Source organism: Myotis yumanensis, unplaced genomic scaffold (genome assembly GCF_028538775.1).
Source record: "Myotis yumanensis isolate MYYU_CA2020_CCGP unplaced genomic scaffold, mMyoYum1.0.hap1 SCAF_2, whole genome shotgun sequence".
Classification (NCBI taxonomy): domain Eukaryota; kingdom Metazoa; phylum Chordata; class Mammalia; order Chiroptera; family Vespertilionidae; genus Myotis; species Myotis yumanensis.
In genome coordinates, this window is record NW_027223753.1 from 168,622,462 (window position 1) to 168,632,386 (window position 9,925).

General features: G+C 42.1%; 1 non-coding gene across 1 annotated transcript; it reads left to right on the forward strand.

Moving 5' to 3' along the window:
- Window positions 1–9,552: 9,552 nt before the first annotated feature.
- On the forward strand, window positions 9,553–9,659 carry LOC139004503 (U6 spliceosomal RNA). Its single transcript, XR_011470385.1, has one exon. It is a non-coding gene; the product is annotated as a U6 spliceosomal RNA (small nuclear RNA).
- Window positions 9,660–9,925: the final 266 nt, after the last annotated feature.

The following is a 9,925-nucleotide window of genomic DNA, read 5'->3' on the forward strand; positions in this document are numbered from 1 at the left end:
TCCCCCCGCACTGCATATCCTGGGGCCTGCCTGCGCCGAGTCTCCCATCACCCTACCGACTGACACCCCCCACTTCTTCTAAAGCAACTTCATAATAGACTCGCCCAGGCAGAAAACCGACTTTTGTGCATGGGCCATGAAGTTTCAATAGCACTGTGCATGTGCGCCCGCATGTGGTATTTTGTGGAAGAGCCATACTCAAGGGGCCAAAGAGCTGCATGTGGCTCAAGAGCCACGGTTTGCTGACCACTGGCCCAGATAGTCTTTTAAAAGGATCAAAGCTGTGTAAGATTTTAAGATTTAATTTCTAGTACTTAAGACAGTGTGGTACTAAAGCAAAAAAAAACAACACACAAAAAACAATTATGTAATCACTTGATTTATGATGTATGACAATGGTGACACTGTAGGGCAGTAGAGAAGAACAACTGTTTTGATAAATATGCTGGGTCAATTGGATAGCTACATAGAGATGAATCTTAACTTCTGTCTCACATGATACAAACGTTACTTCAGATAGCTGAAGATAAAAATGTACAAGGTAAAACAATAAAACCTTCAGAAGAGAAGATAGAAGACTACCTTTATGAATGAACTTGAGGTAACCAAAAATTTTAAAACTGGGAAACAAAAGAAGTACCTTAAAGAAAATACTGATTGCTCAAACTATTTTAAAATTCAGAACTTCAGGAAAAGGATAAAAAAATACCAATAAAAATGTAAAAGCAACTCACAGAGTAGGTGGATATATTGTTGTTTAGTATGATGTAAACATGCAATAAACTCTAGATACGATTAAAAATAATAGATGAATTTTGGTTCTCATTAAATATTACATTATTTTGCAAACTATGTGCCTATTAAATGCCAGGGACTGTGCACTGGGAATTTTAAATCCATCATTTCATTTATTCTTCACCATGACCATGCAAAGTATGTGATAATCTATCCTATCTAATAAGGAGGGAATATGCTAATTGACTGCCCCAACCTCAAAGATGGCGGCGCCCACAGCCACAAGATGGTGGCGCCCAGTCCCCTCAGGCCTGCTGGGGCAGTAGGCAGGCCTGGCTGCTCCGCACGCCTGCCTCCGAAGAACCTCAGACCCCCCGGGCCCCCACCTGCCCAGGGCTGCCGGAGGCTCAGGTAACCAGGGCTTGCGCTGCTGACAGTGGCAGCAGCAGAGGTGTGATGGGGCATCACCTTCCCCTGATCTCCTAGTCGCCTCCCACCCCTGAGGGCTCCTGGACTGTGAGAGGGGGCAGGCCGGGCTGAGGGACCCCTCCTCCAGTGTATGAATTTTCATACATCAGACCTCTAGTCTACACTAATAAAAAAGAAACATGGTAATTAGCGTACGACCGCTACCCTTCCCATTGGCTAATCAGCATATCCTTATGCAAATTAACTGTCAGCCAAGATGGCGGCCAGCAGCCATGCACTGAAGTGAACAGGGAGGCTTGCTTGCTCCAGTGACGGCAGACTCCAACATTCCCCGCCTGACTTGCCGGCCTCTCAGCTGCAACTCTAAGCAACTATGTACTATGTTGCAAATAAGAAGCTAAACAAAACCCCAGAAACCGGCTTTCATTCAGCCAGGCTTCAGCCAGCCCGACCGCAACATTGTATCGATGTTTTCAGCAGTGAGGCCTCAGAGCTAAAGCTGGCCCAGAATAAAAAAAAAAAGAAAAAAGAAAAAAAGGAGCTTTAGTCACCCGATTCTGGAAAACAGCCCTCAGCCCCTCACACAGACTGGCCAGGCACCCCAGTGAGGACCCCCACCCTGATCCAGGACACCCTTCAGGGCAAACCAGCCAGCCCCTACCCATGCACCAGGCCTCTATCCTATATAGTAAAAGGGTAATATGCCTCCTGGCACCAGGATCAGCGGAGCAGCGAGGCTCCAGGCACCGGGATCAGCATGACAGGGAGCAGTGCCCAAACCCCCTGATCAGCCCTGCTCTGTGCCTGATAGGGGGGAGCTCCCCAATCCTCTGCGGCTCTGTGTATGACAGGGTAGAGCCATAACCTCTCCATCAGGCCTGCCCTGAGTGTGACAGTGGCGGCTCCCCAACCCCCTGATCGGCCCTGCTCTGTGGGTGATAGAGGGTGGCACCTCAACCCCCCTCCACGGGCCTTGCTCTGTGTGTGACTGGGTAGAGCCATAACCTCCCCATTGGCCCTGCCCTGAATGTGACAGGGTGCAGCGCCCCAACCCCCTGATCCTCCCTGCTTTGTGTGTGACAGGGGGCAGTGCCCCAGCTCCCCTATCGGCCCTACTCTGTGAGAGACAGGGGGAGCTCCTCAACCCCCTGATGGGCCCTGCTCTGTGTGTGACAGGGTACGGAGCCCCAACCCCCCTGATGGGCCCTGCTCTGTGAGTGATAGGGGGCAGCGCCCCAACCCCCTGATTGGCCCTGCACTGTGAGTGACAGGGGGCAGCGCCCCAACACCCTGATCGGCCCTGCTCTATGTGTGACAGGGGGTGGTGCCACAACCTCCCCATCGACCCTGCCTTGAGTGTGACAGGGGGCGGTGCCCCAAGTCCCCAATCGGCCCTACCCTGAGCATGACTGAGGGTAGCATCGCAACCTCCCGATCCGCCCTGCTCTGTGCATGACAGGGCAGCGCCCCAACTCCCCAATTGGCCCTGCTCTGAGCCTGACCAGGGGCTGTACCTAGGGATTGGGCCTGCCCTCTGCCACCCAGGAGCAGGCCTAAGCCAGCAGGTTGTTATCTCCTGAGGGGTCCCAGACCACGAGAGGGCACAGGCCGGGCTGGGGGACCCCCCTCCCCCCACCAAGTGCACAAATTTTTGTGCACCAGGCCTCTAGTATATATATAAAAAGCCAGCAACCAGAACACCAGAACAACTGGAACGACCAGTTGCTATGATGCCCACTGTGGCCAGCTACCTGGCCTGATGGGGGGGTGGGGCTGGCCGGCCAACCTCCTGTGGCCCCTCCCCCCCATCATCCCCACTCCTGATCAGCCTCGCCCACACCGATCGGGGGGCGGGGCTGGCAGCCAATCTCCTACAGCCCTTCCCCCCAGCCAACCCCTCCCAATGGGCCCCCACCACTCCAATCAGGGGCAGGGCCGGCCAGACAACTGCCTGTGGCCCCTCCCCCCAGCTGGCATGGTAGGAACCTGATCAGAGCGGGCCAGCCGTCCAACCTCCTGCTGTCTCCTCCTCCCAACAGGCCTGGCCCTGATCTGCCTATTGGGGCCAGGCCAGCTGGACCCTACCAGTGCATGAATTCGTGTACTGGGCCTCTAGTATATTTATAAAGAAATTGAGGTTCTAGTAGGAACCAGAGCTGTGATTTAAGCCAGTCTGAATTCAAAGTCCAAATTCTGTCTATAATCTGTCTTGGTTGACTTAATTCAATATCTAGATGCATACATATTTTATGTGATCTACTCCACAGATATAGTACATATTAAATTATAAATAGGAAAATATTTGAGTGTCATTTTTATACCATAAATCTCTCAGTGAGTTCTTGAATTTGTATAATCTAACAGCTAAGTGAGCTTGAGGCAGTACTGAATGGGAAGCAGGAGAAAAAGGAAACCTTTAGAGAGAAAAAAAGGGGTGGAGGAGACGCCATAAAAAGTCTCATGTAAGGAGATATGGAAATACACCAGCAGACATTATACAGCCCAGAAACAAAAGAGAGGTTTTTCTGTGTAATGGAAAGATTGTACTGGCCTAGAAATCATATAAATGTATCCAAAAAAGAGCTTTGCTAGAATCTTAAGTGTAAGCCTGAAAAGTTTCATGATCTTTCTGCTACTTAGTTTCTCTGTCTATAAAATGAGAGACTTGAACCAAAGGGTCTCAAAGGTTTCCTTCATCTCTGGCATTAATTGAATCTTCATGTATCTACCAAGGGCTACACATAGGGTACACATAGGGCAAAGAACACAGGCAGTCTTTGCAAAGTGAATAACAAATCTGTCTACAACTAATACATAGTTTTCCATTTATTTTTCAAAGTTATTGATTGGTCACATTTTAATCAATGTTTTAAAGAGTTGACTTTATTTCCTGTAAACTTCAGGTTTCACTTCTACCAGGAATGTGTTCTATATTAAATTGTACAGAGTTCAATATCATTATTAGGCCAATGACACTGATTCAGTGCCTCATGTGACTATGTTAGCCATTTCCACATATTATCTTTTCGCATATTCACTTTACACATAGGGTTCTTTTAGGAAAGTGAATACAACTGTGCAAAATTCTGGGCCACTCTTTAAAAAAGAAATTAAATAAATTTGTGGACCTGCCAGAATCCTATAGAGGGCACTGTGGTTTTAGCTGACTCAGTATTAAATCCAATTTCATTGTAAAGAATTTAATAACTCTTTAAAAGAATAAAAAGGGGAGAAGCAGAAGAACTCTGATTATGAAGCATTATGTAATCATTGTAAAACCTTTGGCATATACCAAAGTAAAAATAATTTAAAAACAGTTCAAACAGAACTATTTTAATAATATATATTTATTATATATTACATATTATATATTATGTAGTATATAGTATATAGTATATAGTATATATTCATACACACATAATATATATGTCCTATTTTGAGATTTTTCTAGTGTGACTAAGTTATTTATTATTTTTAATGGGTGAGCAGAATTAAGGTTACATGTTAATTTAAACTATTCAGCTCCTGATTGAATTTTAGGTATCACAATTAATGTTGTGTTATACATTTTTATTTGAATTTATGTCTTTATTTCTGAATGTTTCTTTACAATATGTTCTCAAAGAGGAATTAAGGTAAATAGGTATTATCTTTAAATATTCTTTATATCTATCAAACTGTTTTACTGAAGTGTACCAATTTACACTTATGTGACTAGCTTTGACAACATTGAATTATACAATTAATTTTTTTTACTATGAAAAATAATCTAGTTTTATTTTGTCATGTAAAAATGTCTTGATAAGAAGAATAGTCCAGAACAGAAAATTCTAAATTATTTCAAAAAAATCTAGGAGTAGATGGTGGGCAAAATGGAGTGTAAAGCATCATAAAAGTCTCCTAAGAATAGCAGAGGAAAGGAAAGGGAAAGCATTTTTTAAATATCATCTTATTATAATAGAAAAAAGAATGAGCAAATAGAATGACTTATTGGGGTAAAAAGTTGAATCAATGAAAGTTATTATATAATTTAGTTTCAAAGTTTGGGCTAGACCCAGTCTACCTGGTTTCAAAAGCCTGGTTCCACCTCTTACTTGTGTAATATCGACAAAGTCTCTGGATGCCCCAGTAGTTAGATATGATAATTATGTCTACCTTACAGGGTTTTCATGAGGACTCAGTAAGATCAGACAGGTTATTTTATAGGTTTCCCAAAAATGTATACACACTTTTTTTATAGTTTTAAAAATATATATATTTTTATTGATTTCAGAGAGGCAGGGAGAGATAGAAACATCAATGATGAGAGAGAATCATTAATTGGTTGCCTCCTGCCCGCCTCCTACTGGGGATCAAGCCCGCAACTGGGGCATCAAACCCAGGACCCTTCAATCCACAGGCCAGTGCTCTATCCACTGAGCAAAACGAGCCAGGGCTGTATACTCACTTTAATAGCTGATAGCTCAATTGACATTTCTTTCTTTTCAGATTTAACCCATTGGAATTAACAATATATATTTTTTGGGACACCCTGTATATTGTTAATTATAACCTAAAGCTAATATAAATTAATAACACTTCAAAATCACACATAGTAACACTCAATAAATGTTATTAATATCATTTTCTTTTAGTCGGATTTTAGTAAAGAAATGTGTTGCAACATGAGCACTGAGAAAGGAAAGGCACCCATTAAGTAAATAAAAAATACTTGGTACAATTTCCAAATTAACAAGAATACCAACTCGATCAAACAAACAAAAAAGAGCAAAGTTTAAAACAGTAAACCAAATACATAAAAACTTAATGCAAAATACAACGTGATGCAAGAGATTTTTAGAGCAGTGAAACTATCCTATACTAGAGGGCTGGTGCATAAAATTCGTGCACTCGGGAGGGTCACTCAGCCTGGCCTGTGCCCTCTCACAGTCTGGGAGCCCTCAGGGGATGTCTACCTGCTGGTTTAGGCCCGCTCCCTGCATTTGGACATCCTTAGCGCTGCCATGGAGACGGGAGAAGCTCCCGCCAATGCCACTGTGCTCACCAGCCATGAGCCAGCTTCTGGCTAAGTGGCGCTCCCCCTGTGGGAGCACACTGACCACTAGGGGCAGCTCCTGCGTTGAGCATCTGCACCCGGGTGGTCAGTGCATGTCATAGTGACTGGTCATTCCGCTATCTCTCCGACATCCCCCAAGGGGTCCCTGATTGTGAGAGGTTGCAGGCCACGCCAGGGGACCCCACCAGTGCACGGTTGGGGCCAGGGAGGGACGAGGGAGGTTGGCCAGCCTGGGAGGGATCGCTGGAGGGCTCCAGGGCATGTCAGGCTCTTCTCACTCAGTCCTGATCGGCCAGACCCCAGCAGCAAGCTAACCTACCGGTCAGAGCGTCTGCCCTCTGGTGGTCAGTGCACATCACAGCAACTGGTTGACCGGTTAACTGTCTGCCCCCTGGTGGTCAGTGCATGTCATAGCGAGCAGTTGAGTGGCCTTAGCATAACATTAGCTTATTATGCTTTGATTGGTCGAACAGCCGACCAGACAACCAGACACTTAGTATATTAGGCTCTTATTATCTAGGATGATACTGGATTGGTGGATATACATCCTAGATAATAAAAGCTTAATATGCTAAGTGTCAGATCGTCGGTTCATGAAAACATAACTACAGTAAAAATCTTCAATATATTTCTTTTGAAATTTGAGTAAATTTAAGCACTTTGTTAACATTATTTAATCCTCTGTGAAGTGGACACTCTTATAATCTCTATTTTCAGTTCAGAAAAAGTACAAAAGATAAAGCAAAGATGTTTTTTATAGAAGTCCAATAAAAATGATAAATCCTTCATAAGCCTGATTAAGGACAAAGGAGTGGGCTAAATATACATGATTAGAGATGATAAGATTTAACTACATAGGGTATTAAAAGAATAATAAAGAAGTTTATAATATATTATACTATAGCAACACATTGAAAGCTAAGGAAATGGATAATTTTTTGCAACATATATAATTACCACATTGAATAAAAAATTAGTAGATTTTTGAAATGAAGAAAAAGATAGGTTCACAGGTGATTTATATTAAACTAGAGGCCCAGTGCACGAAATTCATGTATGGGGAGGGTCCCTCAGCCCGGCCTGCACCCTCTCCAATCCAGGACCCCTCTGGGGATGTCTGACTGCCTCTCCCAATCTGGGACCACTGGCTCCTAACCCCTCTACCTGCCTGCCTGATTGCCCCTAACTATCTCTGCCTGCCTGATCACCCCTAACCATTTCTGCCTGTCTGCCTGATCGCCCCTAATTGCTCCCCTACTGGCCTGATTACCCCTAAGTGCTCCCCTGCTGGCCTGATTGTCCCTAACCACCTCTGCCTCACTCCACACCCGGGACCTGGGCTTCCCTCCCTCTGGCCAGCCGCAGGCACCTGGGCCAGCCACAGCTGCAGGGGACCACGAGCAGGCAGCTTTGCCCAGGCTGCAGCCACAGGTGCTGGCGCCCGGGACCGAGGGGCAGGCAGTTTGTCCCTCTCCCAGGGCACAGCCTGGCTGGTCCCCATTCCTCTCTCCCCAGTGTTGAGTGTCTTAGCCTTTAAAGTGTGATGGCATGAAGGCATGATGACCATTTGCGTATTAGCTCTTTATTATATGGGGTATTTAAATTACAGGTACTTCAGCTGAATTAAAGTAAAACAGAAAGTCTCAGAAGATCAACAGATAGAGATAATGAAAATAATTTGATATTTTATTTACCAAATAAAAGCAGAATGAAAAGATACTACTTAGATTCATTACTTGACTATACAAGTTAAATAACAAAAATTGTTATAAAAGCACAGCTTTAAGGTCTTTCTATTTGAGGTCACAGCCTGGGTAGGGAAGCTTGCTTTTGACATTAGTTTCCATATTGGCTGGAGGTGTACTGAAAGCAATAGCATAAGAAAACAACCTGGCCAAACCGGTTTGACTCAGTGGGTAGAGCGTCGGCCTGTGGACTCAAGGGTCCCAGGTTCGATTCTGGTCAAGGGCATGTAGCTTGGTTGCGGGCACATCCCCAGTAGGGGCGTGCAGGAGGGAGCTGATCCATCTCTCTCATCGATGTTTCTAACTCTCTGTCCCTCTTCCTTCTTCTCTGTAAAAAATCAATAAAATATATATTTTTTTTAAAAAGAAAACAACCTAGTAAGGATATCAGGGAAAAAGAATGTTTCACTGCTTTTTGCAATTGATATGATTGTATCCATCCCAGAAGATCCTAGACAAATCTATAAAAATTAATATGAGATTTTTTGAGGAGTCTGGATATAAGACACATAAAAAAGCTGTAGGTTTTTCAAATTTCTGACACATTTAGAAGTGGAAAGAGAAAAATAATTTATAATTGCAAGCACACAGAGATGCACAAACGCACACAAATGAAAATATTTGGAAATTAGCAGGTTGAATAACTCTATCTCTATCTATCTATCTCAATCTCTATTACAGCTATATCAATATCTAATTAATCTATATATAAAATAAATAAAAATATGTATATATATGTATACATAATCTTATTTGATATATAAAATATTCTGGAAAAATAAAAGAAGTTGTGTGCTGCTAGTTTAAATATGAAGTATTGTAGCCAATTTAGAAAGAAGCAATCTAACAACATCTATTAAATTATAAAACCCTTGATCCAGCAAATATTCCCCTAGAAATATACCCCTAAGAAATAAATACTGTTACATAAGAATATATGCATGGAAAATAGGGGGGCTTATGTCATGCTTATAGAAGCAAAACTATGGAAATAATCTGAATATTCATTAAGATATATATATTATATTGTATACATGTTAATCAATAATAGTATATAGTCTCTCCTTGTGGCCTGGTCTTTCTCATAGCTGTGACTGAGGTCCAAGGTTGAGATGAAAAAGAGAGTGAGAGAGACCATATCACCTTGTGATGTTCATTTGGTGGAGGCAGCCACAAAGTCACACGTACTTTCAAAAGGAAAGGAAATAGACTACACCTCCTGATGGGAATGGCAAGGTTTTAAAAGAAAGTGTGGAAATTAAAAATTGGCTCTATCCATATTTTAAAAATATAATCTGCCACGTAAGCAACAATGAAAGATACACATTTTAAAAATTACTTCTGTAAAATTATCTGTAAGTGTGTATGGATATTTTAGAATCACTCATACGGTTAAGAATTTTACACATTAGTAACTCTGCTATTTTATTCTGTAAATATTTATGTTCAATGAACGTTTTTATTATGTTTGTTTTCTAATTTATTCTTTTATTACTTACTATCCTCCACCTGTTTCCAGAAAATATTTAAGGCTTCTTAAAGGAATAGAAAAGTACATGAAGCTGGCATTAAAAAACATGAAATACAGTGCTCGCTTCGGCAGTACATATACTAAAATTGGAATGATACAGAGAAGATTAGCATGACCCCTGCTCAAGGATGACATGTAAATTCATGAAGCATTCCATATTTTAAAAAAAAAATTAAAATTTTTTAAATTTTTTAAAAAAATTTTTTTAAAAATATTTTTAAGAAATTTAAAAAATGCAAAAATATTAAGCAAGACCAGAAGGAGAGTAAAATTTAGTTCCATAAAATCCTGTACTTCCTATAGATAGGCCACAGATTAGGCTCTACACTTACACAGCCAACAGAAAGAGGGAAACCTGGACCAAATTCTCAATGTACATATAAAGGAGATAGTTGGAGAACCGTGAGAAAAGATTACAATGTTCAATAC